This window comes from Aulostomus chinensis, chromosome 20, assembly GCF_037954235.1.
Source record: "Aulostomus chinensis isolate RoL2024-O1b breed Wild chromosome 20, RoL_Achi_v1.0, whole genome shotgun sequence".
NCBI classification, from domain to species: domain Eukaryota; kingdom Metazoa; phylum Chordata; class Actinopteri; order Syngnathiformes; family Aulostomidae; genus Aulostomus; species Aulostomus chinensis.
In genome coordinates this window covers 11,441,177-11,465,429 of record NC_141339.1, presented here as the reverse complement: position 1 = coordinate 11,465,429, position 24,253 = coordinate 11,441,177, and the positions used below count along the sequence as shown (strand labels likewise).

The window sequence follows — 24,253 nt, the reverse complement described above, 5'->3', positions numbered from 1 at the left end:
CACTTTTCTTACTGCTGCTCCACATAAACAATTTTTTTCTGTTTCACACTCATGCGTACACTCATTCACACAAAATGCACGCCTCCTCCCTTTCTCTCACTCTCACACATACAGTCCATAAACATCTCTTCAACTCACAAGAAATCTCCTGAGATTAAGTCAATGCTGGAAAAAAAAAAAATCCAGATTCACCTGGAAACTTCATATTTTCAGGTTAAACGTGTTGTTGTTGTATGAAACTTTACTACAGCATGTAGATGTAATTCATTCATCAGATATATGATATACTGGATCTTGGATTGCACCGTTTACTCATATTTCAGCTACTAACAGATCGCTTGCCATTTTTGTCACCTTATCTACCGTCACTGCGACTGAGAAACAGGGCAGAATGAGCACAAAGTCAAGGATTTTCTTTCCATTTGAGGGAATTACCCAAGCCATGCCGACCTGTTCTTTGTAGTCTGTTTGAAGTCTATTTTTTGTGTTTGTATGTGCTACTACAGCTTCTCCTCTGAGGGTTGCCTGTTTGTTTATTTGTTTACGCCGTCGGGTTCACTGGCGGTGCTCACTCAGCAGTTTGCACCCGGTGTCACTGAGCGGTTGCGATGAGTGCTTGGTCAGCTTTAGGCCATCTACCAAAGGGGTGGGGGGGGGGTGCTCGTTAACAGGCTCATCTGCATATATTATAATGATCAAGGACGACAAACCGCCAGAGAATGCTGCCTCACTCCCACAGCGGGTGGTGAGCAATCCTGGTTAAATCTCAAAGAGATGCAGTGACAGGTTAGAGAGAGAGAGGTTAGAGAGAGAGAGAGAGAGAGAGAGAGAGAGAGATGAAATATTGGACAGAGTGACAGAGAAAAAGGAGAATGAGTGGAAAGGGAAGACACACAGTGATATAGAAAAGGGAGGGAATCATATTTCCAGATAAACAAAAGGTGGAGGTGTCTGTTAAGACACAGATGTCAGGGAAAAGAGGGAGAGGCAGAGGCGATGTCCTGTAATTATATAGTGTACGCCGTCATTTCTGATGGTTAAAGTGCAACCGTGATTAGGGAGAATAGGAACAGAGGTATGATGAGAGAAAGAGTCAAGGCCAGAGCGCTTTTCTCGGGGGCAGGAGGCAGGAGGCAGGATGTGAATACCTAATCAATAGCCATCAGGACTCGAGAGGATTTACTGTCTCGTGTTGCAGGGCCCAGACACCCCAAGGCAAGACAAGCGCTCAGACCAGAGCAATGGAGCATGAACGTTCCTGTGATACAAACAGAGAAGAGAGCCCACATTGGACAGAAAGGGCAATCGAGATTACTTTTCTATACATGACTGTCCCCAGACAGGTTAAGCTGTGTTGTGTTGTTGTACAGTTTTGTATTGTAAACATGAAGTAGCTGCAGAATACTACTGAGAATATACATAAGAATTTCAGCTTTTCTGTGCCAAAAAACTAACAATTTGAAGATGATACAACCAAAATATATGATTGAGCTATCTGGGAAGGTCCTACTGACACTCTGCTAATCATCTACTCACATGCAACAATTTTGCAAAATAAATCGCGTACAATATAAATCAGTAATTGGCAGTACCGGAAAAGTGTAAAAGACAGGTAGAGAAAAAAATAGACTCACAAAGAAGTGTAAATGGGGTCCAAGCCCCGCACAAGTCGGGATGCAAGTCGGATCTTCAGCCAAACAACTGAGCCTTGTTTAATATTAGAAGGATCGACAGTTGCCAAGTTATTCTAAACCTGCCATGTAGAATGCAACATTTTTAATTTACAAGTTAGAAATAGCTTTTCATCTACAGCATTAACATTCTGTGTACAACGCAGCTTCAGATACGCTTGAAAAAGTACTTTTTTTTTTTTTTTACAATGTGCAATTTTTTGTAATATAATGTCAGTTAGTGGTGTATGTGTGGGAGTTTTGGTACCTGAAATATGCACAGGGCTCTGCACCAGTCCTCAAAGTTTCATGTTCAGAACTTGTACTGTTTAGGCTTCAGTATCTTATTTATTGATTAAAAACAAAATTATATAAATCGGAGGATATAAAATCAAATCGACACACTGCACCAAAATATTTCATTCCATCAATGGAAAGTGTTTATACGTGAAAGCAGCACGTGTCATTAAATGTGCTTCCCTTCATGCTTGACACAAACCCCCACTGATACATTCACATATTTAAATGCTGCTCTAGAAGTTATTACAAATGTTGTAACTGACTTTAGTTCATCAAACCCAGGTGGAAAGGAAAATGACGACTGCTCTTGTACTCTGAATGCCGGCTGAAGGGGCCTACGGGCAGCCTTAATAGGAACATCATTATCATTTAAACGAGTGCAGCTAAAATGTCATGATGGAAGGTCCATCGTCACTCCTCGAGAGCTAGAGAGAGGGAGAGAATAACAATGGTTTTTGTTTTGTATTTCTTCAATTAAGTGTTTAAAAAGGTGACACCTAACCCAGGCAACAGCGCCACAATGTTTCAGAGGAGAGAATTTCTCATAACTCCAGGTTTCACTATTTAGAGCCCTTTTTTTTAAAAAATTTTCATGCAAGATGCTTTGCATGTCAGGACACTCAGTTTCAGTGTTTTTCTTTACATAAATTCTGCTATTAATATTAAATAATGTATACATTGGGGAGCGCATTGACATAAACTGACAGTAACTAAGCTTTTGATTTTGCAATTTAAGTGGAAAAAGCCTACCTATATCTCCAATCTTCAAGAGACAGACACTAATGGCCTTGAATTAACTTTGTAAATAGGAACGGGTTTTAATCTGTAATCCAGTCACCAGTGAGCCATGATGAGCTATTATCTGTGTGGCGCCGGCACTAAATTCCATTATAAAACAGCAATTGTGGAAAAACATGTTGTCACTGTGGAAGTCACAGCATGGTAACTAAATGGATGATAATTACAGTGTTTGTTTTTGGGGTTGTTCTGAATAAATCTGAGAAGAGAAACTGTCTGTTAATTACCCACTACAGTGTCACCATCTATAACTTTCAGTGGATTATTCTTAGCTTCTCATAGAGGTGTTGATACACTCAGAGAAAGGTGCAGATTTTTTCTGTTTTATTGTATTTGGGTTAAAATGAAAACTGTTCCTAATAATTTGACCATTCGTCCCTCATCATGACCCAGTCGTTCATTTGGACCATACATTACAGATACAAACTGAAGAGCTGTATTAGACTATTTGTTTTAGTTTGTTGTAGTGATTATATTGTCCAGTTAGCAAGGGAATTGCAATGGTGCCATCAAGAATATACCCCAGAATATACAGTCTGGAGGGCCGGGGGCAGGTCAGGGCCATTTATATGTTCTAAAAAGTATCAAGTAAAATGTGTTGTTCTCTTGGGTGGTTCGCTCTCTTTCATGTCGTCACTCTTGTAAAACTTGTCACCTGATATGCCATCAACATGTCATCTCTCTTCTTCTCTTTGACAAGTCAATATAGTAGGGACTTCTTCAAGCGTCTCTACGTTTAGTGGACATCATCGTCTTCCTTTATAACTTGTTGAAAGCGGCAGCCAAACTTTACGGGCATTACAGCAAGTTATCTACCCCCTTAGACAAAATATGCTTCTCTTATTGGATCTTTTAAGTTGTTCTTGTCTGTTGTGCATCACAACTAAAGTAACAAGCCTTTTTTTTACGATGTCAGGGGAGAAAGCACAGATATTTGTTTAAACAAAGGCAGTAAAAGTAAAAAGTTGCCAGAAAATTATAACTCAAGTAAAGAAGATGGCTGATAAATCTAATTAAGCTCAGTAAGAAATATTTGTATTATTTTAAACCCAATTTATTGTTTCTTGTCATGTTGGAGTCCTGATAGCCCCCAGTGTGCCCGGGGCCCCCAAATGGTCTAGAAACACCTCTGCAAGTGAGCATATACTTCATAGATTAGGCTATATAGTATCCATTTAGTTGACAATGTATATTTGCAGTATGAAAATATGAAATAAATCAAGCCAAGAAATCAAATCAACAGTTCACTCTTACAACGGCACGCTGTCACACATGTATCACACATGTATCACACATTGCTAACACCCCCCATATGCAGGAAAGCCTATGTGGCTCTCTGTCGACCCCTCAGGCCCCACCAAAGTGGCCTTGACATTTATGCTGATCTAGCATGGCAACAGCAGATATTGCTCCGCACTCCCTCTTCATATTGTCTGTACTCAGCCCGGCACGGTTCACTTACTCACCGCTCCGCAGCCTGGCTGCAAATAGACTGTGAACATCCAGACTGTCCATCATGGCGGGGAGTTTGACAGTCCTCTGACAGGCACACTGAATTGATTCCTCAGGCCCGCTGTTTATTTTCTCCTGCCTTGCTAGCCTGCTGCATGGCCCGGTCTCTCGCTTACTTGAATTCAAGGTCCACCAACCACCTCCTCTCCAACCCAACCAACCAATTCCTGTCACTGCATTGAACAACTGACACTGACAAAATAACCCGGGTGCGTGTTTCCCTACTCTGTTTTCTCTGTTTCCAGCACTGTCCGACACAACCCAACTATACAGCTGCCATTCAAGCTCCGTGGATGACGGTGGGTGGTGAAGCATAATTTAGCCACTACTAAATGGCCTCAGGCTTGAAACAACGCAGCAATTTTACAGGGTATAATTGTAAATTCATAAGTTTAATCATTAATTAAATAAGACATTTTATTTTTCTGTAGTATGAGACATGTATGGGGTGTTGATTAAAGCTATATTTAAGAAAAAAAATGTTTTGCCTTTCAAGTATTCACAAACAGATGTCTTCATTTCTTCTTAGTCACTCCAGAATGCAGAAACAGCCAGCCAAGTTTTCTTAGCTTGAAGCTAACGGTGACCGATGACTAAACAGCTAATGACAACAGTAAAACTATTTTAAAATATCTGTGAAATCTCTCCAGAGCATCGTCAGGTATAATTGACTGTATGTCTTCTTTATTCTGCTATATGCCAAGCAATACTCAAATGCTCTGAGCTAAAAACAAACTATCACATTTCCTGTTCAGTGCTCATTCAGCATGGTCTTGCTAGCACCAAGTGCTACCTGCTAGCGCAGGGTTGGGTTACCTGCATCTCCCGAGCCGCGTGTGGCTCTTTCATACCTTTGCTGCAGCTCCCTGTGGCTTTTGAAAGTAAACAATGAGTATTTGATTTAAATTTGTTTTATTTTGTAATGTAATTCTAAATTTGAAGATTACTGTGATCTTGTAGCATCAAAATAAAACGTGTTAAATTTCTTGTCACACAAAATAATCCTTACAATCACAGATGTGCGACACCTGCCAGCATGCAGTTTATTCAACTTTTTGATTCCCAGTAGCCAGAGCATGGATAAATCCAAGAGAAGTTCCTGAAGAAATGTTTACGTTACATGTAGAGCTTCTCCGTAGCAGTTCATTGATTCCATTAATGGTTAAAAAAAAGGTATATGCAGTGTTTTCTACATTTTAGATGTCAAAAGTGTTTTGTGGCTCCCAACGTTTTCTTTTCTATGGTAATCAGGTCCAGATGGCTCTTTGAGTGTTTAGGGTCGCCGACCCCTGAGCTAGCGCATTCAACTGGACAAATTTCATGACAGTAAAGCCAAACTTAGAGTGTCATAGTTTGTTATCAGTTCAGTTGTTGGTGAATCAAGTAAAAATATGCTTCTTCAGGCAAGTCTAATAACAAGTCTGGGGGCCTTATTTAAATAATTTATAGGGGATGGTCTAAAATGCATGGCACAAGTGCATTCAGGATGTGTCCAAATCAACTTCTGCTAGTTAAATGGTGCATAACCTGAACCCAAAGTAATGCGGGAGGCATAAATGTTGTACCTCATCTCGTTTAATTAATCATAGATGTGTTTTGGGCTCAACATGAATTTAAGCAATCAACATGTCATCTCCCATTCTCCTTAGGGCATATATATTTAAGTAGTGGACTCAGCAAGTTGGAGAGGTAGTTTTCTGCTAAGAAATAGCTTGTTTTTGGCTTGTTGTGTTTTTCTCCCTCTGTCTTGTGAAGTTTGTAGTTTTGCTGCCAAACAGTGCTTCAGTACCACTGCAGTAACATTACTGTGCGCATGCATTTACTGAAAACAATAACAATCTTTCATAGTTTGTTTTTTTTTTCACTTGAAATCATTTGAAAGTTTGTGCACAGAATAACTCACCTAACGTAACAGCGTGTACTGGTACAAACAGAAGTGTAGAAGCACAGAAGGGCAAACAAACTGAATTTGAATTGACACTGACTGAAATGGTGAACCATAATGAAACACAAACTCCACCACTGACACAACAAGAAGCAGGTAGGAGAACACAAGGCAGGGGAGAGGCTGATTGATTGAGAAGGACTGGGATCAGGGCTGCATGGAAGTAGAGTGGCTGTTTACAACCAAAGGGTCACTGCTTCAATCCTCACTTCCCCCTGTTGATCATGCTGAAGTGTCCTTGAGCACGATACTGAACCCCTAATTGCCTCTGATGAGTAAGTTGGCTCCTTTGCATGGCAGCCTACAACCCAGGGCGTGAATGGAGGGAACAAGAAGACACAGCGCTTTGAGTGCCTCTAAGGGCGTGTTTCCACTGACTCACTTCGGCTCAGGTCGGGTGAGGTCAGGTTGGTTTGGCCCTGTTTCCACTGGCCCCAACATGGTACTAACCATTACCATTTTGGTCCCTGCTCTGCTGGCGTTCCAAGCGAGCTGAGCGGGGACTAAAATGTGACGGAAACACATAGTGGGGCGCTGATCGGGTAACTTACCCGCTTATGTCGTCTACTTTGTATAATCTTGGCCGCGGCAGAATACTGGTCTATCGCTTGGTGAAGTCTTTTTTTTTCTTTTCTTGTGTGTTCTGTTTCACCACTTGAAGCCTTGCCTGTCTGACATCCTTTACTTTTAGTTTAAGCAAAAACTACTGTCAGGGCAACAGGCAAAACGCTGCCTCCATGTCATCCATTGTTGTTGTTGTGTCCCACACCAATTACGCCGGTGAGTTCACCCAAGCTGACGTGCTACCTAGTGCTAGTGGCAACGCATCCGTCCTGAGCCGTACCGACCTGACCGCAACTGAGTGAGCCCTGCGCCCTAAGGTTGAAAGGTGCTGTATAAAAATGAGCGGGAGTCATTTCAAAATAAAAGGGAAACACAAGAGAACCAAATACCAATACAGACTGTACAAGTGCGTCAGAATGTCCAAACTGAGTCTATGTTTAAGAGCCAAACCGAAAATTAACAGTCAAAATGAGATTGTGACAACAAGGGTGCGTAAAGCAAAATGAATGTAATTGATATTAATGGAAGCAGGATGGAAATAGGCTTTGATCTTTTGTGTATACATATTTTGTATGTAAATAAAACATACAACAAGATTGTCTCCATGGGGTCCTTCGGGATGAGCTGTGTTGTCGAAGATTTTTCTCTACTATGTTCAGGTTCATGTTGGGCATCTCAGACTCTGTGTGGAGGGGAATTGGTCTTAGAGATTCACTGATCCACTTTTTCAGTTATGATTTGATTCCAACACACATCTGCTGATACTTATGGTGATACCAGAGCTCTTTATTTATTTATTGATTATCATCACTTTTAACGTTGCGGTTGGGATTCTGTTTAAGGTTCTATCATGATGCAGCAGTAAACCACAGAGCTCCTCTTTTTAAAATAGCAAAAAATATCTCTGACATGAAGATACAGTAAGTTCATGGTCCAGCCCAAGGTATAGAATGAAATCTTGATTGGCACCATCGTTCAGACATCTAACCCGTGAAGAACTTAAGCTTCAGAATCTGATATTGAAAATCTCATATATCGTGAGTCAGTCTATAGGTGCTTTTACACTGGACAGCAATCCGCGAATTTGCCCGTCTTTTTTTGCAGCTCAGTCTGAGGTTTTAGACAGAGTGGGGGTCAATTTTAGCCTGGCAATATTCCTCCTCCGAGGGTACATGTATTGCCGCCTCCACTGCTATATGAATCCAATCAGTCAATGTGCCGGCTAGGTGTGAGGTGGGCGGAGGTGTCGATGATGACGCAAACTTGCAAACATAACGTTCACCAGTTCTACCGCATCAAACACCTCAGAGAATGTCAACATCGACGCTGCTGGCAGGCAGAGCGGCGAACTGCTGTTTTGAAATATTCGTCCGACGCATCGTCACTTCAGCATGATGAGCAACTCGGGGGCCCGCTGAGATCAGGGAGCTGCTAACCATCACTGGCGAGAGGACCGTGGATATAACCATCACACGGGACTGTGAAGGATGGCTTGTTGTATGAAAAAGTTGCGGAGGAGCTTGGTTGACGCGGCTATCGTCACCAGCAAGTTGAAAAACCTAAAAGAAAAGTACCACCAGATCTGTGAGCACAACAGCAGCACCGGCAGAGGGAGGTTGGACTGGGAACACTAGGAGCTTTGCTAGACTGTCACAGGGCTGAATATTCTTTCGACGTATGTGTTGTACATCACTGTTCACTTCGTGCTGCATGTCATGTCACATCTTTACGCCCACACAAGTGGTGGATTTTTTGGAAAGAGGAACATTCGGCCTCCGTTTCACCCAGAAAAGACGGCAAATTCCCGCCACAAATTTGGCGCATTCTGTGTCTAAAAAGGTTTTATGTGTCTCATATTTGCTCAAATTCAAATGCTTAAAATCTTACACATATCGTTTCTTTTTCCTCCATTTCAAAAGCAAGATTACTGTTTATATCTTTATGTTCATGAATCTCCTTGTGTTTGGATCTGGGGCCTGAACTATGAAGCAGGATTAGAGTTAAACCAGATAATTTTGGGCTTAATTCTGGATTTCCTGTACTATAAAAATGGATGACTTTTAAGCATAATCTCCCCAGTACATGAGCTACAGATCTGATCTGCTTAGAAGCAGGCAAAGAGCAAAGGTTTGCGATCAAATCATATACAAGCACCTCCCACTGTCCAGTCACCTCTCATGAACCATGGTCACCACCAAAATAATGTGACATGGGTGTGCTGATCATCGTGTAGGGTTTGTCTTGAATTTGGCAGAAAAAAAACACAGTGGTATTTCCTGACTAGCACCTCTATGACCAACACAGATTTATTTTCTGCAAAGGGAATAATTCATATTTACCAGTTAGGGGAACGTTCATATGCAGGCAGTGAGATGGATCATATTCTGACTATCACAGAATGTCTCACGGCATTTCTTCACAACTGGCATGTTTATAAATGGAGACCCAGCTACAGCTAAAGAAAGACATAAATATCGATATACTAATATTACATATGCCATCATTTAAGCCATCCATTCATTTAATGTCAGTCAGAGGTGATTATCTGCTAGTGCTGATTAACAGGGATATTAAGTCCATTGACTATCTTATGTAGCTCTCTTTCCTGCTTTTGTGGAAGCGCCTGTGTTACTTTTATTCTTCAGGAAGGATTTATACATTCAAAAGATCAAAGATTTTCCTCTAGGGTGAAGTAGGCAGCTCTCCTCTCCATGTTGGAGAATGGTCAGCAAAGCAATGCCGCCCCCATTACATGTGAACACGTACGCAATCATGTGCGGAAAAGCTGGCTCCATGTGGCTTGATGATAACCACTGACAAGAAACCGCTGATCCCAGATATGTGGAAACTGCTTCATAGTGTAGACTTCTGGCAAACGAAAACGTGTGGTTGTGAATACTGAAAGAGTCAAAGTTGATTAGAATGTTGATATCTAACAGGATAGAAGGTCTCTGGCCACCCTCTCCCTGACGTTTTCTCATCTTCTTTTTAGAGTGGAGAAGAGAAACATATATACTTACACAGCCAAACTGAATGTAACCTTTAACCCTTAATCCTTCAACACTTGCCTGAGCAATCCACTTCTAGTCCCAGATATATATTCGCATACAGTCTAGACGATTCCCTAAACAATCCCAATTTATCTCTGGCCTTTTCCGCAGCATCTGGGATGCATGAGCAAAGGGTGGTCATAAATATCTAAGATAGGCAATTCACACTCGCAGTCAATAGACTCCCCGCTCATTCAGACCGGTGGCAATCAAGCTAAGAACGCCACGACAATTTCACCCTGACCTCAGATACATCTCATGCAACATCAGATGTACCATAACATCATACCTCTTTGTTAGCTGCAGCACCACACACACACACACACACACACACACACACACACACACACACACACACACACGCGCGCGCGTGCATGCACACACTGCCTTGACATCTTGACTGTCTCTGCACGCAAACTATACAGACGAGACACCTTACATCACTGATGCTTATAAGAACAAAGAAGATTTTCCACTGGGAGCGTCTGGTCTTATTAGTTTCAACTAGTCGGCCTCTCTGGAGATCAAGAAAATCTTTTTCAACTCAGCTCTTCACACCTTGTTGCATCTTTCGATTCTGACACATGATTAAATTTGATTTTTCACCAAAAAATACATGTGGAATAAGTAAAGAGGTACTTTTCTGTATTCAGGATCATTGTAGGAAACAGTATTTGGTGCATTTCTGGAACAAAACACTTCATTAAAATACTGACTTAACAAATTGAAAGTCTTTCCAAGTCTATAGTGAAAGAAAGGTGATGTAGACTCGAGGGGAAGAAGGCAGTCTTATCAATGATGCCAGTTTGCTCTGCGCTTTCCCTCTGCTGGACTACAAGCTGATATTGGCAGTGTGGATCGGTCTTTGTTTCAGTGCCATTACTATTTTTACCCTCCATCCATTACAGCTCGATCTGGGGATAAGAGCTTTTTTCCCTCCAATGCAGCTGGTAGCATCTGCATTCACATTTCTGTAGTCAGACTCCACCTGTTTACTTGTCAAAACAACACTCTTTAGCTAAAGCTATAATGTGTTGTTTTTTTTTTACAAACCTGCCTCCCTCCTGTGCGATCTAAATAGATGTTCTGCTGAATAAATAATTGAGACTACTCTCCCTTGTGTCTCTCCTTTCTTTGTCTCACTTGCTTTGAAAAATATTTTGCACCAATATTCTACAATACAATTGACGAGCTTTTGCAAGGTGGGAAAACTCTCCAAATGGACTTCTGTAGTGCCAGAATGTGCAAGAAAAGGCACCCTTAAATAAATTGATCACCATGGAAAAATTAAATCAGATATTGATGGAAAAATAGTGATGAATATATTGGATTACCTCCCAAATTCATGTCGCGTCCGACTTAGGTGTGCCATCTTTCCCCACTTCCAAGGATGACCGGCGCCAAAATGAACATTCAGATTTTGTATCTATCGAAGTAAAAGTAAAATAAAAAATAAAATGATCATACCTGCCTTCCTACTCATAAACAGGAGGAAAACTTTCCAAAAAAAAAGTGTCTCACTCCTGCACTACCTGGACTGATTTCTCAAGATATTTACATAATTCTCTTGCGCAAAGAGAACTTTCATTATGAAACACACTAATCAGCATTACAAAGCAGGGTCTTGTTATAAGTCAGGAAGGAGAGAGTCAACTAGTGTCTGAGACACTGCTTTTAAAATCCAGCTTGTCCTCCCATCAGCTTCAGTCAACTGAAAGACTGAAGACATAATGAACTACTGGACTGACAACAGAAAACAATTGCATAGCGCCACCTTCAGGTAAGGAGGGAAAATTTTGAGTGTTAGTTCAGTATTTACCCCAGTGCTCCCTTTGTTTCCCCTCCTTATTGTGTGTGGGAGTGTGTGTGTGTGTATGTATGTGTGTGTGTGTGTGTGTGTGTGTGTGTGTGTGTGTTCCTTGTCCGTCGATCTGTGTGTTTGTCTGTGTGTCTGTGTGTGCCCTTGGAATGGGGTGGAGCTTCTGGACAGCCTGACTGATTCAACACAACTGATCTCAATCAAGTCACATACAGTCCTTCAGAATAAAAGCCTGGTTCATTCGATCGCTTCTTGCTAGATCGTGTGTTTATGACACGTAGTATCTCGCCTGTCTCAGAACAACCCTCCATGGATCCTGAAACCCCAAGCCAGTTTGCTACCCTCTCCAACCCTGAACCAAAAATTCACAGAAGCCTACAAACGGATGAGTGCTTGTATGTACCTTGTTGGTCTCTGTACTTTCTATCAATGAGACAATACAAACCTGTACACAGACCTGATGCAAAAGTTTGCAGGTTCCCCATTGCTGACACAAGATTGGTTTTCTCCCAGCATTGAGAGACATGTATGCTAGTGCTCCTAACCAAGGCAGTGGAGGAAAGAGCTCTTGAGTGGATGGGTCAAATGCAGTGGATACATATCGTTGAATTCAGTATCATGACAGTAAAGAGATTCTTCTTCAGTTCATCTCAACATGACTGTCTTTTACACCTCAAACTCCTCCATTGATCCCTCCTCCCAACAGCCACCTCCAACTGGTCACGTCCTCTTTTTGCATCCAGGGACCTTGAGAAAATTAGTCTAGTTCACTGGAATCACATATGGACTTGCTATTGGGCGACTACCTCAGTCAGCTTGGTAAATTACATTACTTGAGCTGAGACAGATAGACAGAAAAAAAGAGCTAAAATGTTGCTTTTATAAAACATAGGTTTTGAGAAATGTATGCAGTTGATGAAAAACCTTGGTATTTATTTCTCAAAACCAATGCTTTATGAAAGCAACTTTTCTCTCCATTTTCTTTCTGCTTGTCTGTCGGGGATAATTTTCCCTTGTAACTTTGACCACTCAATTAATTTGTGGCTTTTTCCATTTGTGTCCTTTTGTGGCTTTTTATTTGTAGCGTGGCATTTTTATTTTTGTTGTGGCGTTTACACTGCGATTAGCTTTCGCAGCCATCGTACCCTTTCTACGTAAAACAGCAACAACAAACTCCAAGCTAGTAGCAAACTACACACTCAAAATGGCAAATTTGAACAAAGATTTGGATTGCACGAGAAGTTAGGTCTGTTGGGTTATTTCGGTGAGTATTCATAAAGATATACAGTATATGAATACACACACAAGTTTCCTGAGATGGTTTACCCCCAATGTTATTTTACAAGGGCACTGTCGCTGCATCCTGGGGTTATCATGTCCCACAATGATTATTACTGGCTTCGAGAAATACAGACAAGCCAGGGCATTTTTTTCTACTAGAACAGAATGATGATGACTTGAGCCAGATGTTTCCAAAGTTACACGGTGGCCTTGTTCGTTTGACACCATGCCCAGAGTCAAGTATCCCCATCCATCCATTTTCTACCCCTTATCCTGTTAAGGGTTGCAGGGGGGCTGGAGCCTATCCCAGCAGCCTCCGGGCGAGAGGACAACAGTCTGGGTCACCAGTCCATCACAGGGCCAACAAATATAGACAGACAACCATTCACACTCACAGTCACACCTAAGGTAAGTTTAGAGTATCAATCGGCCTCGTCCCCTCTTGATGTCTTTGGACTGTGGGAGGAAGCTGGAGTACCAGAGAGAACCCACACAGGAACAGGGAGAACATGCAGACTCCACACAGAAAGATCCCGTGCTGGAGCCGGGGCTGGAACCAGGAACCTTCTTGCTGTGAGGCGACAGTGCTGACCACTGCACCCCCGTGCTGCCCATCTGACAAGTTCTTTTTATTATTCCATGACTTCCCATTTGGTTACTGTAAAAAGTGCATGAGGGATGACTAGAATGCTGTGATGTCTTTCAGAGTTTGATGTCCAACAGTTGTTAGGATTCAACCACTAACCCTAACCACTTGCTGGTGATTAGGCTACTTGATAAAATAGAAAAGAATAAGTTGTGGTATGAAGACACTAGCTAGACCAGACACATTTGTGTTTGGAGATCTATAAGTGCTGTAAATAAACATTCAACATAAATAAGTATTTCAGTAGGCACGGTGGTGCAGTGGTTAGCACTGTGGCCTCGCAGCAAGAAGGTTCTGGGTTCGAGTCCCAGCTCGGGCGTGGGATCTTTCTGTGTGGAGTCTGCATGTTCTCCCCGTGCCTGCGTGAGTTCTCTCTGGTACTCCGGCTTCCTCCCACCATCCAAAGACATGCGATTTGGGGACTAGGCTGATTGGATTCTCTAAATTGACCGTAGGTATGAGTGTGAGTGTGAATGGCTGTTCGTCTCTCTATGTTGGCCCTGCGATGGACTGGCGACCTGTCCAGGGTGAACCCCACCTCTCGCCCGTAGATGCTGGGATAGACTCCAGCCCCCCCACGACCCTTATTCGTAAGGAATAAGCAGAAGACGACGACGATGGAAGTATTTCAGTAAGTCTAATTTCACACAATGTTAGCTTACTTCTTCAATCATGTAAGCAGCAATGTTAGCCAGGAAATGGTTGAATGCTAACCTTAGCTGTTAGCTAAATGTAGGAAACGGATGTTGATTTACCTTCAAATATAGTTCCATATCACTCCAGATTGTTTTTCAGAAGATATACGTATTATGTTTTATATATGCTTTATAAGCTGCGCCCTGGAACACAGCAGTTTAGCATTAGCATTCTCACTTCCCACCCTGAGCATGATGTCAGAGAAACATGGCTGCTGTGTGAATAGTCAATAGGGGGATGTCTGGCTTAGCAAGAAAATGAGGTTTGAAAATTTGATCCCTTTGTTCTGTGTTCAACAGCAGTTCCACACTGTTTGAATACATGGGCTGTGCTTTCATTATTCAATATTTTTATGGATGATCCTGCAGCTGTGTTCAGTGTCTATAACATATGGCGGCCCAGACCATAACTCCGCCACTCTGAGGACAACATTCACATCAGCGAAGCAGTCGCCAACATGATGGCATACAAGTTGCCTACCATCTGGATGGCGACAGCAGGCAGGTCAAGGCCTCTGTGGGGACAATGGCACGCCAGCCAGCTTCCCTCCGGTGGCTGTGAGCTGTTGGTGCAGACGGAAATTTTTGGGTTAGATCGCAACTTTACTGGACTTAGGCGGTCACGCTGTTGCAGCAGGCGAACGTTCTGATTTTGACATGTCCTCTGCAACCATTTGGTCCATTTTCAGCAGTGCCAAACTGCTGGAACTGACTTCAATACAGTTTATTGTTGTAAGTGTACATATCTATGATCTCCGACATCTAGGCTCTGAATGTATGGTTTATTTGTGATTTGTCCCTATGGTAACATCCCCTTTATCTGTCAGTTGTTCCTATTGTCATTTTCGCCAAAGGGAAAAAATAGAAACACACAAACACACACACACACACACACACATTTCTATTCAACCTCCTCCACATCCTGCCACAATCTGATACTGTAGCACCCTCCCCTTCCATCTACTTGCTGGAGTAAACATTTCCCCCACCGTCCCCATACCAATGAGGCTTATGAATATTCACCAAAGCTGAGGCGAGAGCCCAGGGGAGAGTCATTTTGTGGACTGCAGGAATTGGCCACTTCATCTTCAGCAACAGTTTATTTAGGTGTAGCCAGGGTTGTTTTTTTCTCTTTTCCATGCCTCAGAGCTGATGCTGGTGATGAACTTGCAGTTTGAAGAGAAATTGTTGTTTGCGTGGGCGCGTGTCTGTTGTCAGGGATTAAACACATACTGTATACTGTATACTCTTTGGTTAACCCGCTCAACAATAAATAATAAGCCAGTGACAACAGGATGGTTTCAATACTTGCAACTAACTATTGGTAATTATTTACCCAAATAATCAGTGGATTTATTGTTCTATCAAACATAGGAAAATAACGGAACATGTCCATCAGCATCAGGGGGTGACATGGCTCAGAGGCAGAGTGGCTATCTAGCAACCAAAAGGTTGCTGGTTCGAGCCTCACTTCCCCTGGCAACAGTATCCTTGGGTGTACTGAGTCCCTAATTGCTCCTGATGGCCCTGCGACAGACTGGCGACCCGTCCAGTGTGAACCCTGCCTCTCGCCCAATGTCAGCTGGGATAAGCTCTACCCCCCCTCGCAACCCTTAATGGATAAGTGGTATAGAAAATGGATGGATCGATGTCCATCACCAGTTCCTAAATCCCGGGATGAATAAATTAAAGAGTTCAATGGTCCAAATCACACATATATTGTCTTCAGTATCATAAAACTGAGAGAAAAAAACTTAAAAATTTCTGATTTGAGAAGCTTGAAATAGAGAATTTCTGTTTGCTTCAGCAGTGTTGAATCTGATTATATTACGATCAAATTAAATGAGTTAATCAGGCTGAAGGTTTCCCTAGTATGCTACATTTTGGTTGTATGTTTGCTTTATTCAGTGTCAATCTACCGATCAAGATACATGGCCATGCTATTCAGATAAAATGTAGTTGTTTTTTTTGATAATCTTATCCCTTCTTCAATACACTTTTAGGGACAGAGTACTAAATTGTGTGTGCATTCTAAGATATTCTTCATTTTGTTGGCATAAAGTTTTGCAAGGGATCAACCAAAAGCTACTCACAGCAGGTAGAAAACATGGTGGAGGAGGCAGCATTTTACATGAGTGTGTTTCAGTGCTGACTGTCCCACTGCAGAGGGAGGAGAAGGACACACTGGAAAGAAACCCACCATTTGCAAAGAAGGAAAATAAAATGGGAAGACAAATTTGGATTTCATTGCTTTTTAAGCAGCAGTTGGTGTTACTGTCCTGTTTTGGTTTTGATATATGCCACAGTGGCGCCAATCACAAAATTACGGACTTCATGGGAATTACATTGAGACAAAAAAAACCAAACAAACAAAAAAACAACAACCACACAGTAATGTAACAGAAATACACAAGTGGTGACAATGCATTCTCTCTGCATTCTTCCACTTCCCCTATACTTCGTCCTCCTTGCCATCTGTGTGCTCGGCTGGCTCCGTTAACACCTTCCTTTTAAACTTATACAGATGCAGTTGTAGGTGCCAAATTGGCCTGGTAAATCCCATGACTTGAGCTAAATTAACCTATACTGTATGTATTTCTTCCTCGCAGTATTTTGCACATTTGTGTCAAAAGGCCCCTTTTTCCATCTTCATTAAGGTAAAAGTGCTAAAATAAATGAATGACGTGCGCTCTCTCTAAACCCCGGAAAGACCAAGTAGCTCATCATCAACTTCAGGAAACCCAAGGCTGCTGACTTCACTCAGATCTTCATTGGGGCTGAAAGAGTGGAGACAGCATCCAGCATCAAGTTCTTGAGAGCTCACATATTTGAGGACCGCACAAGTGAAAAAGACACAGCAGCGACTGTTCTTCCTGAGGACACTGAAGAAAGCCAGACGACCACAAGAGATGCTGGTAACCTTCTAGCGCTGCTCCATAGAGAGCATCTTAACGTACTGCATCTCGACGTGGTGCTGCAGCTGCTCGGCAGCGGACAGGAAGGCACTTGAGCGCGTGGTATTGAATGCACAGAAAATAACAGGATGAAATTCACACCACCAGGTGCCTCCGAGAAGCAACCAGAGAATCTGCGAAAACCCCACACGTCCGCACCATCACCTGTTTGAACTGATGCCATACGGCAAACGTTACAGAGCCTCCGCACCCACACAAGCAGACTGAACAATAGTTTCTTCCCCAGGGCTGTGGCTGCCCTGAACAAATCCAACAAACTCTCCACTTGACACACCATTACGGCACAAAGCATGTTGTTGCTACATGACAATTTTTGCACTGTTAAATTATTATGAGCCTTTATATTTGCACACTATCTGCACAATGCGTGAAATTACATTTGTAGCTATTTTATAGCTATTAGCTATTCAGCTTTTCTTTTTTTTTAATCCGCACTCCTCGTTTATTTCCTGCTGTTTTTTTTTTTTATATTGTATTAGTGTATTTATTGTTGCATTATATTGCAGTGTATCTGTTTCCTACTGTTTGTATATGGCATTGTTGTACAGAGCCATAACAAAAATTCGTTGCACAGTACTTGTATTCTGCAATGACAATATTCTCTATTCTATTGTGCTTATTTGAAAAGATACAATCCTCAGTGCGCAGCCTTAGATCAGTTCGCATATTGGTATGAACATACATTTTACTGTATGCTCCTGCAAACCTTGAGTAAATCTGGTACTTGCGGAAATATTACAGTATAACAATTCTATAGAGGTTTTTGTGAGGATTCGGCCTTTCTTGAATTTCCTTGTTGTTTTTAAGACGGTATTGCTGGTTCTCTCAGTTCAGGTAGAGACCAGTGCTTGAATTGTTCTTGTGGGTGGATAATGTGCAACTCTGCACTAATGATGTTTGAGTAGATGTATATGATTATGGGAATGGAACCTGAAACCATTTGGGAAGGCTGAGGTGTATCTGCTGGGTTTTTTTCTCCCCTCTTGTGTCTATGCGCCTAAGCAATGCAAAGTGATCACAAGCCTGTTGACATCAGAGGAAAGCAAAATCTGTAAAACTCAGGTTTGACAGGCAAAGACTAATAGGACAAAAAAAAAACCAAGGTATTTTGATATGTTCCACCAGACATCAGGATGTAACATGGGTTCAGCAAGTGCAGAGGCAAGAAATAGGTAATTACAACTCTCGACTTGTGTATCTGCGGGGCTGCATACCCGAGGCGGATTGCTCTGTGAGTTTTCGGCGCTTATTCATCTCTTACTCTCGCTACAGCAGCAGAACAAATGTCTCCCTCTCTTTTTCTCCTTCCATCTCTCTGGCCGCTGGCATTTTTAAGCCCTGTTGTTAGAATAACCTGCAAATGTGACAGGAGACCTGGCGGCCAAACACCAGTGCAGACAACAGATAACACTCTTATCTAATTCTGCTATATATCATCACCTGTAGGGTGAATAAAAGGCCCTGAACACACTTTTGCATAAAACATTCTGAAGCTCAATGGAGACACTGTGGCAATGGCAGCTTGTGTGCAGTCACTTAGAATCATTACCTCAGCACCCTCATCCCACTCCAGTCACTAGTATTGATGAGAGCTGCACTAATTGCAGGTCCATCCTGAGATTCCTCCCTGTGAGCAAAGAGGAATCCAATATCAGTCCACCCTGCAGTAGAACCCCTCACTTTTATAAAGTCTTTCTCACTTTTTCTGTCCATCTTTGCAACCACGCTTTTTTTTTTTGGTGCTTAGCAACCACATCTTTTGGGATGTGGTTGTCCACCTCTCCTGCTCTCTTTACTCCTTTTGTCACCCCCCACCCCCTCCTCCAATCACCTCCACAGTCTCACCACAAATTGGATGGCAGGCAATTAAATGAGTTGTCTGAGTGCTCACTGACAGCAATTATAAGGTGTGTAGGAATTCATGTGGACGCGACACCCTGCACTCCTTGATTTCTAGACGAGGTATCTCTCTCCCTCCCTCTGTCTCTGTCACTCCTTTCTGTCTCGCTCATCCACCGAAGAGAATAAGTTCACAATGGGGAGAGAAAGAAGCAGGGAGACAAGAAGACTCGGGAAGGATTGCGAGAGATAAAGCAGCGAAAAGTGGAAAAAGGTAGGATGTAGGAGAGATAAAGGAAAGGGGTTTGCAGAGAACAGAGAGAAGAGATGAATGTGATCAAAACCTAATCAGGTTTATTTTAAATACTTAAGGGCTTCCCTCCACCCTCATCCAATAGATCAGTACTCTACAGGAATGTGTGTTGCTCTAAGCTCCCATACCTCCAACCGGATAATGAAATTTGCAGATGACGCCATAGTTATTAGTTTGATTTCAGACATATGAGAGTACATCTGTAGGCTTGAGATGAAACACCTGGCTGTACGGTGTAAAGAAAACAACTGCTAAGACAAAGGAGATGGTCCCAGACTTTAGAGCAAAGTTTGGTAACCAGCTAAACTTTACAGTTAATCTTTACAGGTTTTTTATGGGCAAAATCGATATTTGATCTTCCATCTATTCCGTACCTCCCTCCCACCCTCATGAAGTCTACGTGACAGTAGACCAGAAGTGTTCCAACTTGTGCTGTGTTTAGTCGCTCTTGGACGTCTTGCTTTCGGTCTTGAACATTTTCCTCCATCACCTCAACCCCGGTGACCAGTTGGAAGTGTCCTTTAGCAAGATACTGAACCCATAATTGCTCCTGATGAGTAAGTTGATGCCTTGCATGGCAGCCTTCACCATCAGTGTGTGAGCATGTGAGTGACTGGGTGAATGAGACGACACTACTGTATAAAGCGCTTTGAATGCTGCTAAGATAGAAAAGCGCTACATGAATTGAGTCCATTTACCATTTCTCCTGACACTGAAACAGCAAAAATGCTTCAGAATTCAGCCAAATTTGGTTTTAAGCCTTATAAAAGGTTTATGTAGGCTTGAGGTGGAAAGCAATCCGTCTGTAAATCTCTCCCATGGTATTGCTTCTAAATTGGTCTCAGATTGTTTGAACCAGGGTTTCCCAAACTTTTGACAACTCACCAGAAAGCAGCTGTCATATTCCAGACAGACTGGTTTTGGGGGGCAATCTTCTAGTAATGACAGGTTAAGCTAAATAAAGCACAGGAAAAACTTTTTGCAACCCAAACTACTGCCCAAAACATATGGCAAAAAACACAACTCACAGTAAGTGTGAGTCTCGGGTCTGTTTTTGAGGGATACAGTGAGGTGGTTGTAGCTTTGTTGTGTGTGTGATTGATGGGTGCAGTGTGTTTCTCGCACTTCTAACATTTCTAACATCCAGTCTGCTGCGGAGCCTTGTTTTGGCGGATTCTGAGCTGAAAATCCAGCCTTTCATGAGTCTGCCATGGCTCTGAGGTAAAGGAATCACATATCCAATCCTTGAGTCTTTTTCAGAAGCGAAAGATCATCAGATTTTTCAAACACTTACCGCTTTACAGTCCCTCTAAGATACTGCTGAGTTTTCTTTGTTACGGTCGTAAAAGTTTGACTTTGCTTTTCTAAAAAATTGCATTGTCTTGAAACAAAAACCACCCCCACCCATCATGCGCCCGTTCAACCATGGTACCGTTGAGGCCATCCTGACCAGCTGCATCAACAGGAGCTCCACCAACTACAGTACAAACGCAAGACCGTGTAATACCAGGACACCCCTCGTACAACCTCTTCTGCCATCAGGGAGAAGGTAGCGCAGCCTCCATGCCTCCTCCACCAAACTTTAGAACACCTTCACCCACCAAGCGGTTAGGAAGCTCAACTCTCTCCTGTTCTACACCACCGTTCTGCTCCAGATAACATCAACACTTTCTCTCCTTATGGATCATAACACCCACAAAAAGCACCGGCCCCTCTACAAACGATTGCCATAACTGCACTAGCCACAGCCAAAACTGTGCTGTGTGCAAGCTGCTGGTTGTCCGGTTTTACACAATTCAACAGTTGTATAGTTTTGAAATTTCATATTTTATTTATATTTATTATATTCAGTTTATGTAGTAGCTTGCATTTTTCTATATTTATATTTTTTACTCTCTGCCCTATGGGTCAGTCAGAGAGAAACGACTGACACTTAAGCATAAATCTCAAGTATCTCACTCTCTCCTCAGATGATCAGCAGTCGGGGCAGCTTTTCTTCCTTGTTTTCACATCAAAACGCACATGAACTGATGAGTTGTCACATAGCATAGTACACCTGACTGAACTGACTTCGCTCCATCAACCCAAAATGCAAACCCAGATTTTACAAATTTCACAATGAAAGTGCACGAATATTAAAAAAAATATATATATATGCAAGCCCCCACACATTCTGCAGAGTTCTACTGATTTTGTGGTATGAGACTGCAGAATCCAAATTTTTCTGAAGGGACTTTTTAACAAACCTATTGACAGAGGATTTCTGACTGTTTTTTCCCTTCATAAGCTTGATAACTAGACAACCTTACTTCCTGCAAGCACCTCCTGCTCAGCTTTTATTCATTCATAACCTACCCCTCAAACTTTTTTATGGGCATGTTTAAACTTTTTTCCTAAATAGTGCTGAATTTTTAACTTCCAGTGAAAATACTGCAGCACAAGTTGACATTTCCAGGAAAATTAAAAAAAAAAAAAAAAAATATATATATATATACATATATATACAGTATATATATTTTACTTACAATTATATCCGTCCTTTTGATTCCAGCAGTTTTTTTTTTAAACAACTCAAGGCCTAGTACCACTCCACAGAAACATTCGGACTTATCCACACACACACACACACACACACACACACACACACACACACACACACACACCATGGGCATTTTCAAGGCTAAGAGAATTTTACATTTGAGTCTAACCGTGATTAGAGCCCCAGTACCACTCTAATGATTTGATGCGGTTTTAGCTGCAACTTATTCAAGAAAATAGTAACACATGCATCCAAGCCAGACGTCTATAAATCATTATTAGTGCTTCATGCCATTATTGCGATTATCTTCTTAAGGGTTGTCTCTCCAAAGCCCCCTCTTCCCCCTTGCTCCAATAGTGTGTGATAGTGAAACACATGAAAGGATTAAAGGAGCTAATTGATATTTGATTTCTGTCCAGTTGGAACCATGTCAGCGACCAGCTTCATTACCATGTAAATCACACTGTGCTTTTTTTTTTTGTGTGTGTGTGTGAATTTTCAGTGGTAGCAGCAAAGTTCTTGGTTCATTAACAATGCCCTTGTGGTCATGGTCCGCAACTGTTGAACTCATAGTTGATGCTTGAACACATACAAAGTCAGCCCTCCTACACACAGACACACAGACACACACACATAGAGTTTTAATTTGAAAAGCTGTATGTGACTTAAGTATTGAATACTAGTTGCTCGTGCACCCGCACACATTTAAGATGCTTTTACTGTATGTGCTGAAAAATACATCAACAATAGAGTTTCAGGACACATGAAGAGGTGTACAACCTAAATAGATTGGTTTTATTTTACAGCTGAAGCAAAATACAACAACAACAAAAACCCTGAGCTGAGTACAAAAACATTAGCAAGTCACCAAAAGATCTATGCAGGTTGAGTTAATTCAACTGATTTTATGCACTTTTTTTAATGTATCAAGGTCAGAAAGTGTATACGAACACATTTTTTAGAGGTAAATCGTTTCTATGTGATATTTTCACGCTTACTTTGGAGAATCTGCATGAAGGTAAAGTGAACCCTCATTTTCATACTTGCTGGTACGTGAGATGAAGGAGCACATGCTGGAGGCTCTGCTTATTCAGGGCTTTGTTTTTCACATTGTTAGCTTGTTGTGATACATGATTTTATCACAAAAAGATAGGAAGATCGATCCCAACAAGAAGAGTGCAGGACATAAAGAACAGCATGCAAATTGTTGCAATCATAAATAACTCAAAATGTGTACATTTGGAATGTCTTTGTGTGTGTCTATGAATATATATCTTTTTATTTTTACTAGTGTGTGACTGTAGTCATAAATCAATGGATTAGGTTCTCTATTTTTCCTTTGATATATAATACTTTAATATTTACTCTCAGAGGCGGTGTACATCAAAGTATTACTGAAGCACCAAAATTGATGTTTTTCCAGTAAACCACCCAGGATATCACACAAATAACTGGCTCAGATACTCACTGAGAAACAGTGAGAATCAGAACACAAATAACTGTTCTTTCATTTGAGTTTGACTTTGCATTATAAAGAATGACATTCGTGCTGGAAGAATAAGTGTAGAAAAAGAGCTCGTCTACAACTCCGCTGCTAACAGTGCTGCAATACCGTGAAGCTGTTATGGAGTCTTGCCGCAATCAAATGACTTTCTATGTGCTGCTATTTCCTGTTTCAGCGGGAGAAACAGCCATCAATGAACACAAAGGCAGACCAACGTACATCCCTGAAGAATGCAGTGAAAGCAGGGGAACCAGATTTAGCCATCATAAAGTGAAAGTGTCAGTAATGTTGCCTGTTACTGAAAATACAGAGTCGGCATAGGCAGCACTGCATGTGCTCTACACCATCAAGAGCACTGCGAGGTAGAGGAGCTCTGTCAGACTCAGGAGCTCCCCACTGGTGGCTGAAAATACCACTATCAAAGATTCTAACTGAAAACTACTAAAACAATCATGGTGTGATTACTTTGTTGTAGTTTTATCAGTCCCATACCTCCACAGGACAGATTTTGCAATGAATGGAATAAATTCCCTTCAGAAAGATGATTAAACTTCTACTCTTTTAGCCTTTTAAGATTTGTTCTCTAAATTTCATGAAATGTATTAGTCTTTTATTTTTTTTTCTCCAACCTGTCTGATTAACAGGTACTGGTTGCCTACCAGGTGTCCTTTGATTGGAAGCGCTGCCTCGTACTCTTTGTCCAGGTGTCCGTTGGGGCATTGTGTGCAGCACCACTGTTAATCCAGGAAAGTGAATACAGTTATGACTAACTCGCTAATATTAACTTCAATGTAAACACAGTA

The 24,253-nt window shown here is 41.7% G+C and overlaps 1 long non-coding RNA gene across 1 annotated transcript in view; it reads right to left on the bottom strand.

Annotated features, from left to right (window-relative positions):
• Positions 1-24,253, bottom strand: part of LOC147242807 (uncharacterized) — a 37,184-nt gene that overhangs the window by 12,369 nt on the left and 562 nt on the right. The window contains exons 2-3 of the long non-coding RNA XR_015110643.1: positions 24,110-24,184; positions 14,762-14,843 (exon numbers count right to left, since the gene is read on the bottom strand). This is a non-coding gene — a long non-coding RNA (uncharacterized LOC147242807). The remainder of the gene's footprint in view (positions 1-14,761; positions 14,844-24,109; positions 24,185-24,253) is intronic.